The sequence below is a fragment of the Mesoplodon mirus genome, assembly GCF_964341445.2.
Source record: "Mesoplodon mirus genome assembly, chromosome: 16".
Lineage (NCBI taxonomy): Eukaryota > Metazoa > Chordata > Mammalia > Artiodactyla > Ziphiidae > Mesoplodon > Mesoplodon mirus.
This window is the reverse complement of record NC_138992.1, coordinates 2,063,744-2,082,132: the sequence shown is the minus strand read 5'-3', so window position 1 is coordinate 2,082,132 and position 18,389 is coordinate 2,063,744.

The following is an 18,389-nucleotide window of genomic DNA, read 5'->3' as shown; positions in this document are numbered from 1 at the left end:
ATGACGCCTGCAGCTCGGGCTGTCAAGCTGACATCCTCCATTAATGCGGCAATGCATTTTTAATACATTCCATTTTTCTTTAATTTCAGATCGTATTGGGTCTGATAGAGTCTCTCTTCATTACCGAGTTGTGCATTGCTAAGCAGTGAGAATGGTTCCCCGGAGCGAGGTGGCCTCCCTCCCTCTTCCAGGGGCCCCTCCCTGGGAATCTAGCCTTAGTGGTTTAGTTTAAAGGCACAGAGATGTGAAATTGCCTCCTCTAGACCCCGAACCAGCTGCTGCCCACCCCCCCGCCCTCAGTCTCTTCTCTCCCAGGCTGCTCCCACTTCACTCTGTAACCAACTCCCTCCCTGGGGGGACTGGGCTAGGGGGTGGAGGGGAGCCCTCATCTCCTGGGTGTCACTAGCCTGCGATGGCCCAGGCTCTCGCCACACATCTGACAGGGACTTCAGCATCTGGGACGGGTCTGACCACTTCTCCTGACCTGCCTCCCAAATCAGAAGGTCATGGTCAAGTTTCCACTGGGGACCCAGCCCTGAGTTGCCCCCTGTGGGAGAAACAAAGGAAGGAAATGGTTTCTGTTGACAGAGGCTTTAGGACTTAGTGGGAAACCTGTGTGACCCCTGCACATGAAGCATAGTCACTCCTGAGAGAAGGGTGTGCTGGCGGGGCTGAGCAGTCAGGGCAGGCTTCTTGGAGGAGGAGGACCTGTGGGTCTTGCTCCGCTCTGCCGGCCAGATGTTCACCCACGATGGACATGCAGCCCCCCAACAGTGTACTTCCTTCTCCATGTTTCCTTTGAACAAAGGAAAGAACAAACAAGTGCGCAGACACAAGGGAGCAGCAGGGGGAGGGAGGAAGCAGAACACGTAGTTCCCTGCTCTGGAGGCTCCGGGGTGGACAGGACGAGGGGGGCTGGCCTCCATCCCAACAGGACTTGAGGCCAGCGCCTTGCGGGCCCTGCTGCCTTCAGGCCGTCCTCTCCCTTCACAATGGCTGCACCCCCGCTGCCGCTCACAGAGCCCTCCTCAGCAACACCTGGGTCGGGAGCTTGGTAGAGATGCAGACTCAGGCCTCGCCCACACCTGCAGAACAGGAATCAGCAGGTTACATTGGCGGGGCTGGGGGGGGGGCGGTTCTGCTCTCGGACACCAGCATCTGCCTGTGAGTCTCGAGATGAATGCCCTGTGTCTCCGTCTGCTCCTGAATGAAGGCCAGTCCCCTCTGCTGAGGACCGTAGCCCAGCTGGCCCCTCGGCCTCACCTTTTGACTCGCCAGCTCATGCTGTGGAGTGAGTCACTCACTGCCTTTCTCGCTGAGTTGCTGCTTCTGCCCAGAGCCCTCCCCAGAGTCCCAGCCTTACCAGCCCTCAAGACCCTCCCCAGTGTTTCCGCTGAACCCATCCCTCTCTGGCCACTGCTGTCGGTGCCCATGACCCATTATAGCCCCTCCGCACAAAGGCGAGGCCACGTCAGCATCAGGGCTCTGAATCCCCAGCCCTGTCCGTGCCCGGCAAAGAGCAGGCATCCGCTGAAGATCTGTGAAGTAAGTGGGTGAGTATTGTCTGTCCCGAGCAGCCCCTAATCTGATGGCGAGAGGCAGCCCCCACTCTGGAAACTGTGGAAAGAAAGGGCACAGCCCAGCCTCCTGCAGCCTTAATCTAGTTAAGAATAAGCAGCTTTATGCACGAAAGTGACTTGAGAACAGGGACCGAGAACCATGCACCCAGTGCCAATGAATGCGGTGCACCCAAGGCTGAAATTAGGGGAAAAAATGTATTAACCTGGTGGCTTAAATTAAATCACAGCCACGTCTTTTTTCAAATTAGGTCCCTCAGTCATTTTGTTCCTCATCACATTGGAAGAGCTGCTACTACCAACGGTCCATTTTCCCTGCCTGTGAATTGGGATGTGGCTGAAAAATGAAAGAGGCCACCGGAGTCCCCAGGAGGTGCTGCAGACAGTGCAGGGCTTGTGCCTCAGAACTGGTGCCTCTTCCTTCAGTTCAGAGGTTTCCATATACCAGTTACTGAAATGAGAAAATTCAAATATGCGCAAGGTTTGCATGGCATAGAAACGGTCCTTTCTCACCTGAAATCCTTGTTTTCAGGACATTCAATGATCCAGACCTCTGCAAAAATGACTCCTCTGATTGTTGGCTAGGTGTGAGGGTCTCTCTGCACACCTGACACCCTCCCTTTGTCTCCCCCTCCATTGTCTGTTTGTCCAAGGATTCTGTCCTTGATGTGGCAAGAAAAGGCCCGTCCTGCCCACATGCCCAGCCTTGTCCGCAGCTGCGGTCCCTCATTCTGTGCTCCCGCAGCACCAGCTCTTCGCAGTGACTCATACCCAGTAGATGCTGCTTCCCGGTCAGCCTCCGCAGTGCTGAGCCTTCTGCCTAGATCCCACACTTTTCTCCCTTCCCTTGGATAATCCCCCTCATCTTTATGACTCAGCTCAAGGACCGCAGGCTTCGGAAGCTCTCACTGCTGTTTTGGTGTGCTCTAATTACACTCCCATATCAGTTTCTTCTTAGAATGAGAACCTCTCAAAGGCAGGATCCTATCAATGACCACAGCATGAAAAAGAGACATGCAGTTAATATATTCAGAGTCTAGATGCCTGGTTTTCTTGCTTTCTGGTTCTTTCTGGAGACACTTCAGAGCCATCATGGTCAAGTACTTCATTCATGGGGTCTGAGGTTGTGACTTCAAAGCCCCACTCGGCCACGTGCTGTCTCTGTGACCTTGGCCACTCTCCTAGCCTCTCTGTGTTCAGTTTACCTTTCTCAAGAGAGGATACATCGCCGTGCCATCCCATAGGTCACTGAGAGGATGACCTGAGACGCTGTATAGGAAGTGCTCTCTACAGTGACGGACAGGCGCCCACTTATGGAACCAGTGTCCACTGAGGACCTGCAGTGACTGCCACGACCCTCCTGTTGCTATGACTACCGCCGCCAGCAGTGGCAGCATCAGCGCCCCTAGAACGTGAGACGGAGTCGCCTGGACAAATGGCTCGCCAGAGAATAGGGGACGGGGTGTTAATGGCTGTGCCTCTGGGGAGGTATCAGTAGCTAAAAATAATGGAGAAAACCTGGTCATGGGATGCAAAGCACAAAGGGAGAACCAAGGTTCAATACGTCCGTCTGAACTGAGGTAGGAAAACCTCCACTCCCATTTCCAACATGTAAGACATTGATTAAAATGCAAGCCCTCCCCCAGTTATAAATATATAGTAAAGCTTAAAACAAAGAGGTCATTTTAAAGAGATGCATACTATATAAGAAAGAGGTTGAGGCTTGGAAGGTGGAGCGAGGAGGTCCAAAATGGTCTAATAGGAGTTTCAGAAGGAGACACAGTGAGTGGGAGAAGAAATATTCTCAGAGATCATGGCTATGAATATTCTAGAACAGAGAAAGATAAAAGTTTTCAGCTAAGAGAAGCACAATTTATTCCAAGCAGGATAAATGCAAACAAACCCACAGCAAGACATATTTTAATGAAATCACAAAATGTGAAAGAAAAAACCTTAAAGGCTATGAGAGAGAAGAGGTGAAGGCATATTTATGATCAACCAAAAGGGATTCCTGGAACAATATAGTAATTCATTCCAACTGCTGAGGAAAAATAATGTTCAAGCTAGAATTCTATACCCAGCCAGACTACCATCCCAGAGGGACAAAAATCAAGATTTTTCAGATATACAAGGATTGATAGAGATTACTGATCCCAACCCTCACTGAAAGAACTAACAAATGATGTAATTCAGCAAGGAGAAAAAACCCAGGGGAAAAGAGTTAAAATTCAGGAAACAAAAAGGGTGCATTGATTGAGAAAATATATTTGTAAATGTAATTTAGTACTAACCATATAAAAAAAAATCCCGCTAACTCTCTATGCTTACAAAAAGGAGCCAAAATAAATCCTTACAGAATAATTAAAGAGAAGATGAGTTCAGTGCTTCAAGCATGGGAAGATCTTGGTCATGCACAAAAGGAAGATGGATATTCTGAATGTCTCTATAATGTCTGGAATTTTAAAATTCGATTCTGTGCTTATAACTTTAAGTACTCACTAAAATGTTTGAAATATAATTAATCATTACCAAGTCTGCTGAGACATAAAAGAGAAAGTTTCCAATCCAACAGACAGCAAAAAAAAGGGTGAAAAAAAAAGTAAAACAAAGAATAGTAAAATCAAAATAAGATGATAGAAGTAAGTACAGTATTATAGTAATCAATTATCATAAATGCAAATGTATTCAAAAACAGATTATAAGATTAGAATATAAATGGAATTTATAGGAATGTATATATATAGGAAAGCTAAAATAAAAGCATAGAATACTAATTATAACAAAACCATTATAGCAATATTAATATCATGTGAAATTAAATTAAAGATGGTTGAACTGGAGAAGCATTTCCGTTTAAGCCAAGGCTAAGGCGTGACTGACGGCAATCAGTGTTGCTGTTCAGCATTTCCCTGGATGCTGTAATCCGTGCTGCAAAAAAAAAAAAAAAAGATAGACAATGGAAGGAGCTAAAATTGTGGTTATTTGCAAATTACACACTTGTCCAGGAATCTGGACAACTGATTAAAGCTTAGGAGAAATATCCTCAGAGTTCCTGGATACAGTGATCAACATGTAAAAACAGAGTAGTTGAATGTAGAACGAACTTTAAAAAAAATTTTTTTGGCCGCATTGGGTCTTTGTTGCTGTGCACGGGCTTTCTCTAGTTTCGGCGAGCAGGGGCTACTCTTCGTTGCGGTGTCTTCTTTTGTTGCGGAGCATGGGCTCTAGGGCACATGCTCTTCAGTAGTTGTGGCACGCGGGTGCAGTAGTTGTGGCTCGCAGGGTCTAGGGTGCCGGCTCAGTAGTTGTGGCACACGGGCTTAGTTGCTCCTCAGCATGTGGGATCTTCCCAGACCAGGGCTTGAACCCATGTCCCCTGCATTGGCAGGCGGATTCTTAAATACTGCACCTCCAGGGAAGTCCTAGAATCAACATTTGAAAAACCCATAGCATTCCCATGTGCCATAAAATAGCAAAGAAATGTGATAGAGAAAAAAATCCCGTTCACAATGACAAAAACTATGTTATTTAGGAATAAATGTAATAAAAGATGCACAAGAATTTTTATGAAGAAATTACAAAATTACAAAGTTTATTGAAGGACACAATAAAGAGCTGAATAAATAAAGATATTTTCATGGATGGGTAGACTTAATATCATAAAAATTACAATTCTCTCCAAATTAATTAATAAATCCAATGGTATCTCAATCAAAATCCCAATAGTATTGTCAGTGAAAATTGACAAGCCAATTCCAAAATTCATGTGAGGGAGTAAAAGTCCAAGAATAATTTTGAAGCAAGTAAGTTTATGGATGGGGGCTTGAATACCAGAAGTCAAGAAGTATTATGAAAACATAGAAAATAAAACTGGACTATACTGGTGCAGCAAATTACAAATATCACAAATGGATCAGTAGAACAGCAACAAAAAAGCCCTATAGAATAGCCCTGGAACAGGATGATGTATATATGGGAAGTTAATGAACTATAGAGGTTGTGTTACAAATCAGTGAAGAATGGGCGGATGGCTTAATATAGGAACTTTTCATCAGAAAAGAAAATAATTAGATTCCCTCCCTTACTCTATTCAATATAACGAATTCCACATGATTAAAGACAGAAATGAGAATTTTTTTAAAGTCCTTAAAACTTCTTAAAAGAATTATAGGATATTTTCATTATGACCTAAGAATAAGAAATAATTTCTTAGACAAGACCCAAAGAAAGTAACACCTAAAGCAAAGATTGATGAAAGTTACTACAACAAATGAAAAACTTTGGTACCAAAGAAATAAATAAGCAAACAAACAACATAATGAAAAGAACTGTGACAGCAGGCATGGAACAATTCACAGTACATAGAAAAAGCACTAGCGTCCAGATTTGTAAATAACCTGTAGCAATCAATTAGGAATAAAGTAAAATATACCACAGAAAAATGGACGATGGATGTGAACTTCAAGTCACCAAGGAGGATTCCCAGATAGTCAACAGGAGGGAAAGATGTATAAACTCAGTAGCACTAGGGAAATGTAAATTAAACGACAGATACCACTGCACACATTTCAAAAGCAAATCAGCAGTGCGAGGGCTGATGAGGATGTGGACCCTGGGGAGGAGGCCGCTTGCTGTAAGGCAGGAAGTCATTGTTTCAGCACCGTGGACAGCAGCGCGGCAAAACTAGCGAGGGTGAAAATGTGGGCATCCCCTCTCTCCCAGAAATTCCACTTCTATTCCTCCAGACCCAGCAAGCCCTTCTTATTACAAACACTGTATAACACCCTTCACTATCCTGACATGAAAATCATAGGCTCTATAACATAACCAGCACATATTGTTTTTAAAAAATCAATATAACGCCCTATCTATAATATGAAGTAGAAATAAAAGGAGAGGAATTTATAGTAGAACAGTATGTAATTCCATATATTCATGCTCAGGCACAGCAAAGTGAAAGACTCAATGAAGGTGTCAAATGCTTTTATTTTCTTAGAATGAGTAAGTTTGTATTTGAAATATTTAGCTGAATATTGTCTACACTTTGCACACAACTTTCTGAAATAAGACTAAGTAAAAACACTGGCATGTATGTGTGTGTATGATCGCTGTCAATAGTGATGTAAGTACAGACTAGTAGAGCTGCATTGTGTGGGTGCCTAGAAGAGAGGATGATATGCTGCACAATCCATAGGGGGTGATATTGATAAAGCCTCCAATATGGTAGCACTGTTCAAAGACCATCGGTGACATGATCACCTGAAATGGTGAAGGACTCTTGGTAAAGTTCTGAATAAAACACACTTCAATCTAAGCTCTATTTATAAGATAGTTACATTCCTGGAAAATTCAGCATGCATGTTCAGTTTATATTCCACCCATGCAAAATTATTTTTATTCAAATATTAAATTGGGTAAACAGATTCCCCTATATGAATGCTCAGATGGGACATTTGAATGTTGTGTGAGATGCAAAGCAATCTTCATGTCCATGCTGACCCACAGATTGTAGGGTGTCTAGCACCCCTGGCCGCTAACCCCTCAATGCCATTACTGTGATTCCAAGCACTGTGAAAGCACAAAGTGGGTGATGGCAGGGGTGGCAATGCCCCACTGAGCACCAGGGGCCGAGATGTCCCTCAGGTGTGTGCACAGGAGGCCATGAACTTGGCTATTTAGTGTTTGTGACAGTGAAAATGACCACATGTGATGGACCACTATGGTTAAAATAAGTAAACTCAGAGACATTTGCTTCCGGTAATGATGGGCTCAGTGATTATTACCAACTTTTCTGCTAAAACTGTATAAAATACTGAAAACAACCCCTTAAAAGTATTGAACAATGGAGCAGAATAGACAGTCCAGAAATTGACCCATACAAATGTAGTCAAGTTGAGTTTTACTAAGTGCAAAAGCATTTGCCTTTGCAATGGAGAATTTCTGCAAATGGTGTTGAAACAATGGACATCAATATGCACAAACTGAATCTTGACCCTTACCTCACGTTACACAAAAATTAACTCAAAATGGATCACAGGCATGAAAGTGAAATGTAAACATACAAAACTTCTAGAAGAAAATATAGGAGAAAATCTTTGTGACCTTGGGTTAGTCTAGGAGTCAACCATGGTCCATAAGCCTAACCCAGTCCAAGGACAGTTTTATATGGCCCTTGAGCTAGGAATGGCTTTGCATTTTTTTTCTTTTTTTCCTGTACGTGGGCCTCTCACTGCTGTGGCCTCTACCGCTGCGGAGCACAGGCTCCGGACACGCAGGCTCAGCGGCCATGGCTCACGGGCCCAGCCGCTCCGCAGCATGTGGGATCTTCCCGGACCGGGGCACGAACCCGTGTCCCCTGCATCGGCAGACAGACTCTCAACCACTGTGCCACCAGGGAAGCCCGGCTTTGCATTTTTAATTGCTTGTAAAAAAAAAAAAACCCACACACCAAAAAACCCCCCAAACCAAGTATATGTGATTGAGATAAATATCATGTGTCCTCAAAGACTGTAACATTCATTATCTATCTCTTTTTAGAAATAGTTTGCCAACCCCTTAACTTGGCAAAGTTTTCTCTGACATGACACCAAAAGCATAAAACAGAAAAGAAAAACATTAAGTTGGATTTTATCAAAACTAAAATTTTTGCTCTGTGAAAGACTATTAAGAGAATGAAAATATATTTCCATGAGAGATGTATTTGCATCTGGGAGAAAGTATTTGCAAATCTTCACTTCTGACAAAGAACTTGTATCCAGGATATGTAAAGAACTGTCACAATTTAATAGTAAGAAAACTAATAAACCAATAAAAATGGGCAAGAGATCTGAACAGACATTTTAGCTAAGAAAATATACTGGTGAAAATAAGCAGATGAAAATACACTGAATATCATTCACCGATAGAGACATGCAAATTAAAATTACCATAAGTTACCAATGCAAATTAAAATTACAATAAGTTAACAATACATACCTATTAAAATATGCATGTGTATACATATTTATCTGACAATACCAAGTTCTGACAAGGATACAGAGCATCTGGAACCCTCATTCCTCGCTGGTGGGAATGCAAATGGTACAGCAGCCACTTTGGAAACACAGTTTGGTATTTTCCTGAGAAGTCAAGTGTGCACTCATAGTAGGACCCAGCTATCCCGCTCCTAGGTCTTTTCCCAAGAGAAACGAAAACCTATACTTCCACTAAACCTGTACGTGAATGTTTATTGCAATCATCAAAATCTGAAAGCCCCCAAATATCCTCCATCAGGTGGAGGAATAAACATGCTGGGTCCCTCCAAATTGCAGAGTCCTCCTCAGCACCACGCAGGAACGAGCTGGATGCACGTGAGAGCATGGGTGAGTCCCAAAGGCATGATGCTAGTGAAGAAAGCCAAACCCCAAATGCCACCTACTCTGTGATTCCATTTATATTGCATTCTAGAAAAAAGCAAACGTAAATGGATGGAGAAGATGGTGGTTGCTGAGAGGTGGGTGTGGGGCAAGGGTTTGACCCACAGGAGCAGGGAATTTCGGGGGTGGTGAGGACCCTAAAAGTGGTGGGGATTTTTCAAAACCTGTTAACTGGACACAGAGTGTGAATGTTACTGTATGTTAAAAATAAATTTAAGCAAATGAAAATGTAGATGTTCAAACATCTGACTCATCAAATCTACTTAGAGGAATACAGAATCTTAGGGAAATCTGAAAGAAAAGTGTGCTGAGATAAACGTATGGAATTTTCACTGTGGTGTTGTTTAGAGCAGGGAAGGTCAAGCATAAATCCAAATATCAGGGGTCCATTTGAATACATTCTGATACAGCTACAAGGTGTTATTGAACTATATATGTAATGAATGATGTGGCTAGATTTCAAAGGGATGTGAACGAAAAATAAGTTTCAGAATATGGACAGCAGGATAGAATGTTAATTATTACAGCTTCATAGTAAATCTTGATTTATAATTCATTCTTATGTGATTTTTTAAAAACCCCAAGGCAATAGCATGCATTCTTCATTGATACATACATCACAGCACTAATATAAAGACAAATGCTGGCAGTTCATCCTCACAGCTGAGAGAGGAATTTTTCTCTGGGCTTGAGGAGAGCGAAGGAGACTTCAGCCTGATCAGAATTGTTCATTTCCTTCATATTTTAAATATCTGGGACAAAAATGAGGAAATGTTAATTTGGCTGGGTGGATGTGGGTGTTTGTTTTTAACTCACCGCAAAAAGAAAAAAAAAAAAGGATGAGCTATCAACTATCCCCAGTTCCCTTCCTGTCGATGCAGAACTGATTTCCCTGTGTCTCTTGGCTCCAAGCCCATCCTTCCCTACTCTGCTCTGTGGCCCTGGGGCTGGGATCAGCAAGCATAGTCCTCAGCCCCCTGGGCATCTGACTGCTCTTCATTTCTGCCAGTGGTAGACTGGAAGGCACAGTGGGAAGAAGGGATTCCAGTGCTCTTTGCTGAGCCTGTGGGCATCACACCAGCACAGTCAACCACCCACAGAGGCACTGGCAGAGCCAGGGTCTGAGCCCTGGCTGCTTGGAGGCCCTGCACCAGCTCTGCCCCAGGAGATTCCAACACCAGCCCACAGGCACTCCTCTGAGCTCTTCTGAGCTCCACCAGCCTAGAGAACACACTGCCTCTGTAGCTATCGCATCTGAGTCAGCTCACCTCCCTCTGTCTGCTGCCTCAGCCTCCCAACACCCAGGTAACCACCTCCACGCCAGCTTCCCTCTGATTACTGCACCTGGATCCCGTTGATGCCTGGCCGCCACCATCTTCATGCAGGTTCTGACTTTGTCGGTTCCCACACTTTCCACCCTTTCCTTAATATGCCTCTCTGAGCTTCAGGGAGCCCACCCACCTTCTCCACCAACCCAGGTTCAGCTCATCATCTTTCTTCCGCTTCTCCTGAGCCTGATGCTCCACAGACCCACACACTGCAATTCCATAAGATCCAGTTTAGCAAAAATGCATTCACCCGGTGTAGCAGCTTAGTGGGGTCTATGGGGGGACCAGAAAGGAATGTGACAGTTCTTACCTCCTGGGAACATCAGACCCACTGTGAAGACAGGCATGAAAGCAACAGCAAACAGGAATCTATCCTACAATGAGCATGAAATGACGGATTCCTTGTGTAACTGAAGCGTTGTGCTTCTCTGATAGGAAGAAACCAGACTAATCCAGAGTGGATTTGCTGGGCATCCAAAGCTGAGCCCAGCACCCAGTTTAGACACACAGAGAGAAGAGGGAGGCCAGGTCACGGTGTGGGACAGTGTGGGAAAAGGCACAGGGGGCTGACCCAGTGGGACTGGTCCAGGGAACACCGAGCAGCACAACCAAACAAGATCGGGGGCTGGGGTGAGCAGTGGGGGAGGCTAGCTGTGGGGGCCCCTGAAGAGCATGAGCAGGATGACCAGAGATGATGAAGCTTCAATGCCCTCTAGGCTGTAAAGTGCTGTGTCACGAGGGGCTTAAAGTGCTGTGAATGAGAAAGTTATTGTGTCCATAGAGGCTCTTTGTTGCAATCTCTTGGGCTAACAAGTTGCCTTCCTGGGAAACAGGGCACTGATCAAAAAGATCAGGCTCATGACACCTCCCCAGCTGTCACCCTGACATCCAACCACCACAGACTGTGGAGTTTACACCCTAAATGGTTTTATATGCACACTTCTCCCCATTGTTCCCCTCCACAGCCTGAGTCACCTTTGCCTTTGACCTTGGAAACTGCAGTAGCCTGTGAACTGATCTTACTATGCCACTCTGTTCCCTCTGCCCTACTGTCCCTGAGATAAAGCTGGACCCTTTACTGTGATCTCTGATGGAGGTACTTTGGCTTCACCTGCCTGTCGATCTCCTCTCCCTCCACACTCTCCCTTGCTGGCCACCCTCGTGTCCCCTGCATGCGCTGCACTCTCTCCCATCCCAGGGCCCTTCAAGACCCTGAGGACCCTCATCAATTGCTGCCCCACCAGCTCCCTTCTGGCCACAACCTCCCCCTCCCTCAGATCCAAGCCCAGGTGTCTTCAAGGCCTCCTTCTCTGACCCTAAGGCAGGTCCTTCATTTGTTTTCCCAACAGATGCTGTGCCCTCCTTGGAAGGAACCTGAGTTTTCATTTTAACAAAATTCAACACTCAGTTATGATAAAAATTCTTAGAAAGCTAGGAGTAGAGGGAACCTCCTCAATTTGATAAAGGACCTCTACAGAAAAAAAAAAATCTACATCTAACATCTACATCAGCCAGCATCATAATTAATTGTGAAAGAATGTGTACTATCCCCCTGATATCGGGAACAAGATGAGGATGTCCACTCTCACCACTGCTGGTCAACATGGTAGTAGAGGTCTAGCCAGAGAGATAAGACAAGAAAAGGAACCAGAAGGCCATATACATCAGAAAGAAAGAAACAAAACTGGATCTATTTGTAGACAACATGAGGATGTAAATACAGAATCCCAAGGAATCTACTAATTAAAAAAAAAAATTAAAAAGGAGAAGATGATGAAGAAGGAAAAAAACTCCTAGAACTAATAGGTGTGTTCAGCAAGGTCATAAGCTACAAGATCAACATACAAAAATAAATGTATTTCTAAATATTAGCAATGAATATGTGGCAAGTGATATTAAAAATACAAAACCATTTAAAATTGCTCAAAAAAATGAAGTAGGAGTAAATCTAATAAAACATGTATAAGAACTGTATGCTGAAAGCCACACAATGCAGAAGAAGGAAATTTTAAAAGATCTAAGTAAATGGAGAGATATACCATGTTCATGGATTGGAAGATTCAACATACTAAAGACATGAATTTTCCCCAAATTGATATACAAGTTTAACACAATTCCTATCAAAATCACAGGAAGATTTTTTTGTAGATATAAATAAGATCATTCTCAAATTTATATGGAAAGTCAAATAAACTAGAATAATTAAAACAATTTTGAAAAAGAAGGATGAACCAGAGGAATCAGTCTACCTGATTTCAAGACTTACTGCACAGCTATGGTAATCAAGGCTGTGTGGTATTGGCAGAAGGAAGGGACACATAGATTAATGGGACAGAGTAGAGAATCCAGAAATAGACCCTCACAAGTATACTCAACTGATTTTTGACAGAAACACAAAAGCAATTCCATGGGGGAAGGACAGTCTCTTCAACAATGGTGCTGGAGCACTTGAATATCCTCAGGCAAAAAGCAAACAAACAAAAACCCTCAACCTACTCCTCACACCTTACATAAATATTAAATCAAAACGGATCACAGATTTAAATGTAAAGTGCAAAACTATGAAATTTTTGAAGAACACGTAGGAGAAAATCTTCCAGACCTATGGTTTGGTCAACAGTTCTTAGACATGACACAAAAAGCATGATACATAAAAGAAAAAATTAATAAATTGGACCTCATCAAAATTAAAAGCATGTGCTCTGCAAACAACTCTGTTAAGGAGATGAAAAGATAAACTATGGACTGGAGCAAAACCACATATCTAATAAAGGACTCATTTCTAAAGTATATAAGAAGCTCTCAAAATTTAACAGTAAGAAAACCAAAAATTCTATTAGAAAATGGCAAAAAAATTGAAGAAACTGTTCTCTAAAGAGGGTATACAGATGGTGAATAAGCACTTAAGGAGATGTTCAACATCACTAGCTGTTGAGAAAATGCAAATTAAGGCCACAACGAGAAACCACTACACACCTATAAGGATAGCGAAAATTATATACACAATGTATGTACACACACAGTACCAAATGCTGGTGAGGATGCAGAGAATCTGCGTCTCAGACACTTCTGGCGTGAATGTGTGACAGTACAGACACCTGGAGTATCGTTCGGCAGTTCCTAAAAAAACCTAATCAGGGCTTCCCTGGTGGCGCAGTGGTTGAGAGTCCGCCTGCAGATGCAGGGGACACGGGTTTGTGCCCCGGTCTGGGAAGATCCCACATGCCGCGGAGCGGCTGGGCCCGTGAGCCATGGCTGCTGAGCCTGCGCGTCTGGAGCCTGTGTTCCGCAATGGGAGAGACCACAGCGGTGAGAGGCCCGCGTAATGCAAAAAAAAAAAAAAAAACCTAATCAAACATTGACCATACCACCCAGCAATTGCACTCTTGGGCATTTATCCCAGAGAACTGAGGACTTGTGTTCATATAGAAACCTGTATATGATTGTTTATAGCAGCTTTGTTTGTAATTGCCCCAAACTGGAAACAACCAAAATGACCCTCTATAAGTGAAGGTTTAAACAAACTCTGGCCCGTCCACTCCACGGAACACTGTTCAGGTATAAAAAGCCACAAACTGTTGATGCACGCAACAGCTTGGATGGATCCCAGTGGCATTATGCTGAGTAAAAATAAGCCAACCTCTAAAGGTCAAATACTACATGAAGAATATTACATTCTTGAAATGACAAAATCATAGAGATGGAAAGCAGATTAGTGGTTGCCAGGGGTCGGGCAGTGGTCGGGATAGGCATGCGTGTGCTCTAGGGACGGCAGGGGGGAAGGCTTTGTGGTGCTGGAGCCGTCCTGTATCCTGATCGCAGTGGGGGTCACACAGGGGTACACGTGTGATTAGATGTTGGTTAGATGTTGAAGAGCTCCGTGCATCTGATTCCAATATCAAGCTCCTGCTTTTGATGGAGTACTCCGTGTCTTCATTACTCCATGTATATAATCGCGTAAGACACAACCATTGGAGCAAACTGAGTAAAGGGGACATGGGACCTCTCTGTACTATCTTTGCAACTTCCTATGAATCTGTAATGATTTCAAAATAAAGCAGTTTTTAAAAAATGTTAATTGTAGAAATATATAGAAAGGCATTGAACCACCTTTATTCAGCCCACTGACGTGATGACTGTCCCCTTTTCTTTCCACCCAAACAAAGGAGGTTCTGGAGCGTGAATCTGGGGGGCTTGTGGGGTGTTTTCTTTGGCAGCCAGGCAAGCGGTGGGGGAAGAATCCTGTGTCTGGATCCTGAAGCTTAGGTTTGCTCATTATCTGGCACCTTCTGGATCTGGCGCTCCGTGTCCTGTCCACGCAGTGCGGATGGAGATGATGTGAAGATGAAGTGGAATCAAGGCTGTAACACATTTTGCAAATTGTAAGCTCCTGAATCAATACAGGAGGACTGTTCCTGCATTCCTGGCGTTTCTCCAACAGACCACAGAGCTCCCCGGAGGCAGGACTGTGTTGTCGTGTCCTGCTGGGATCCTCAGGGAAACTGGAGGAAAGTGCCTGGAACTAAGACAGAGCAGAGGTCGGGGAGGAGGGACGTGAGGGGTGTCATCTTGCTTCTTCTGGTTGGAGGGCTCCCTGCAGCCAGGAGGCCCAGTGCCCCCACCTCTGTTCCCTGGGCTCCGGAATGGCAGTCATAGGTGGCGTGTGACAGCCACAGCCTTGCAGAGCCGGCAAGGGCGAGCAGCACAGCTGGAGGCCTCCCGCTGAGCAGTTTCATAATTAGAAGCAAAAATCAAAGAAAACCCACTGCAGCGATGGCTTCAAACAGGGCGGTTTTTAAATCAGCCCACGTTAGGGCTTGTCAGCCAGGATGTTGATTAGAAAGAAAGGTGAGTGTGTGTGAGAGAGAGAGAGTATATGTGTGTGTGTGTGTGTGTGTGTGTGTGCACGTGCGTGCATAAACATCGGCATCGGTAGTCTTTGAATTGTCCCCTGAATTACTGGCACTGTCCCAGAGTGTCTCTGAGGAAACCTTCTGTTGAATGTCATTGACTTGCAGCTTGAGACCTGTTAGGCTCTTCCAAGCCGGCCCAGAGCCCAAATCTCAGTGGACGCTCCTGTCACCTCGCAGGACAGCAGGAGCAGCTGGTAGTGAAGGATTCCCTCCTTCCCGGCACGTGGCAGGGGGTGGCTGTTAACTCCATCCATCAAAGGCTGAAGAGCTGGTCAGGGCAGAGGACGCGCCTCCAGGGAAGTCCAAGTGCCAGGGTCGCTCAGGGGAAAAAGGTGCTCCTTCTGGAAGCAGGGGCGTGTCAGGAAGGCTCACTCCCAGAAGAGTGGCTTTGAGCTGTGCTGCTGGGGAGTGGGGACAAGCCCCCAACCCCACCCGCCCTGGTGCAGAGTGGGAAGCAGGAATACCCTCATTTCCTCCTCTGACAGGGACAAAGCAAAGCAAGCTCTGCAGGGTCCCCAGTGCAATTCAACCTCATCAATCCACCTGCTCCCTCTCCCCTCCCGGGAGCCACTCCGGGCCACCCCACCCCGCCACTGGCTGGCTCAGGACGCAGCCCAGCCTTCCGGGTGGGCATCCCTGGGCAGGTCTGGGCAGCGCCTTCCCCAGAGCTGTGCTCTCTCTGAGCCCTGTGATCGGGCTCAAGGCGCAGGTCCGGGTGATGGCCTCAGTCCCACGGCCAGGAGCCCCTGCTGACAGCCCTCACCAGCAGCCAAGAGACTGCGGTGGGGCAGGTGTCACCATTCCAGGAAGCGGCCAAGGGGCAAAGCAAATTATCAGGGCCCTCTCACAGCCCTTGCTGGAAACAAGATAAGCAGAGGTGGTCCTGCCAGGCTGAGGCACCCCAGATCCCCATGGTGCCGGGACCCATGGGTTTCCGCAGGGTTGGGGAGGTAAACTTGATCTCTCTGGGCCTTCGATGCCTCGTGGCTGAGCCCAGAGCCCCAGCCTGCCGTCTGCCAGCAATGTCAGCACCCCCCTTTAGGAATGAAGCTGCCAGCCAGCAAGGAGTGGCATGGGAGGCCTGAGAGACGTCTGACGGGCTCCCTGCCGAGATCCATCAATTGTCCCAGTATGATTTCTTAATCATTTTGCAAGTAATTAGCTGGTGTCCTCATTAGCACGCGGGCACTCCGTTAAAAGTTTCAGGGAGCAGGCAGCTGCACTGGGGGAAACTCAAATTGGGTGATTTTTAATTACAGAGGAACCCGCCAGGGACAGATGCCTTGTCAGTTTTGCCACCTGTTTATTCATTTTTCACCACTTCTTGGAAACGAAAAGAAAAATGCTTGTCACTCACCTTTGCGCTTGTCCGGAGAGACACAAAAGGACAAAGGGAATGGGGACTGTGGGCGGGGCTCGCTGAGTGAGCGTCAGCACAGCTTGGCTGGTGGTGGGACCCTGGGGAGGAAGCAGGCGTGTTTCACTGGGAAGAGAGGCTCCCTGGAGGGATGGTCAGCAGAGCCCCGAAGGTGTGGGCTGTGTGTGCACACATTTGTGCATGTGTGTTCACGTGTGCGGATGTGTGTGCGTGCTGACACCAGGCCACTGGTAACAAGTGTGGTTAGGGAATATCACAAAACCACACAAAGAAACAGGGCTTTATCCTTTCATAATCAGGGAAGCTGGGAAAGAAGCATTCCTTTAACTGAATACTCACTATACACACTTAGGTATCAAAGATTAACAGACGCCCTGTCAAGTTTCACTTTACAAACCATTTCTGCAGCGTCATTATTAAAACTTGACTTTTACAACAACCTAAACCTCTCACCAGGCTGGACCACTGGGGAATGCAGCCTAGGAACCCCCGGTTTATTCTAAACCTACTATGTGTCGGACACTGTAGACCCAACATTTTATCCAACCCTCCCCGGAACCCTGAGAGGGGCACGTCCATCTGGTGAGACGGTCATTGGAGGTCAGTGGTCTGTGCAGGTCACTCTGCAATGGACAGAATTTCTTCCCAGAACTTCAGATAGACAGCTCTGCAGCCCACTACCCCGCCCCTAAAGCCATAGAGGCCGGGAGAGGGAGCCGCCCGGCTTTCCTGCCTTTTGTCTCCACCCAGGAGAGGAGGACAGAAGTGTCCCTCGGCTGACCAGCGAGCAGGGTCTCCAGGGGGTGGCGAGGGTTCACACCCGCCTTTGCGGGCTCCTGCTTCCTGGTGGAGCAGCCTCACAGCCTGCATCCACTCTGGCCATACCTCGGCCCGATGTTCCCCAAGGCCTGAGCTGTCCAGCGTGGCAGCCACTAGCCAGACGTGGGGCTTAAACTAAAATTAATTAAGTTTAGATGTAATCAGGATTTGGTTCTTTGGTGGCGCTGAACACATTGCAGGTGCTCAGTGGCTCCACGCTGGACAGTGCAGAGAACTCGCCATCAACCAGGAAGTTCTCTGCACAGTACTGCTCTGTGGCAGGGCCAAGCAGCCAATATTTAGGCCTTGCAGGCTGTACAGATGGTCACAACCCCCAGCTCCACGGGGGCAGAGAAAAGCCGTCCTACACAGGACGCCCACAGGTGGGTGTGAAGGAGCCTGGGGAAGCCTGACTCACAAAACAGGTGATGGACTAGGTTTGGCCCCTGGGCTATTGGTCAGTCCCTGCTCTTGGCGGTGGTTACTCACAGTATCAGAAAGTGGAAAATAGAAATGGTTGAAACACACAGATTCTAAATTAATTTTCACTTCCTAGCATATTCAAGTGGTGAAAACCTCTGGAAAAGTATCTGCACACACTCTTTCTTGTACTTTTGAGGATGTTCTCCAGTGAAACAAAAGAATCAAGCGAGACAGACGGGTCACGGGAAACTGGGGGAGGGGGTCACGCCAGAGAGCAGGTCCCTAGACATCGAACCCCCATGGGCATCCAGAGCCACTGTCCAGACAGAGCGGAAGGTGGGAAGCCCTGTAAAGCAGGTGTCTGGGGAATAAAAAGAGGGCGGGGACTCAACAGAATCCTTTCATGGATGAAGATTTTGAAAATAAAAAGTGATGAAGGTGTGTTAAAGGTAACAGAGAAAAGACAGATAGAAATTCTAGGGAGAACAAAACACTCTCCATGTGCCCACCCCACGCGATTTCTGAAGACAGTATTT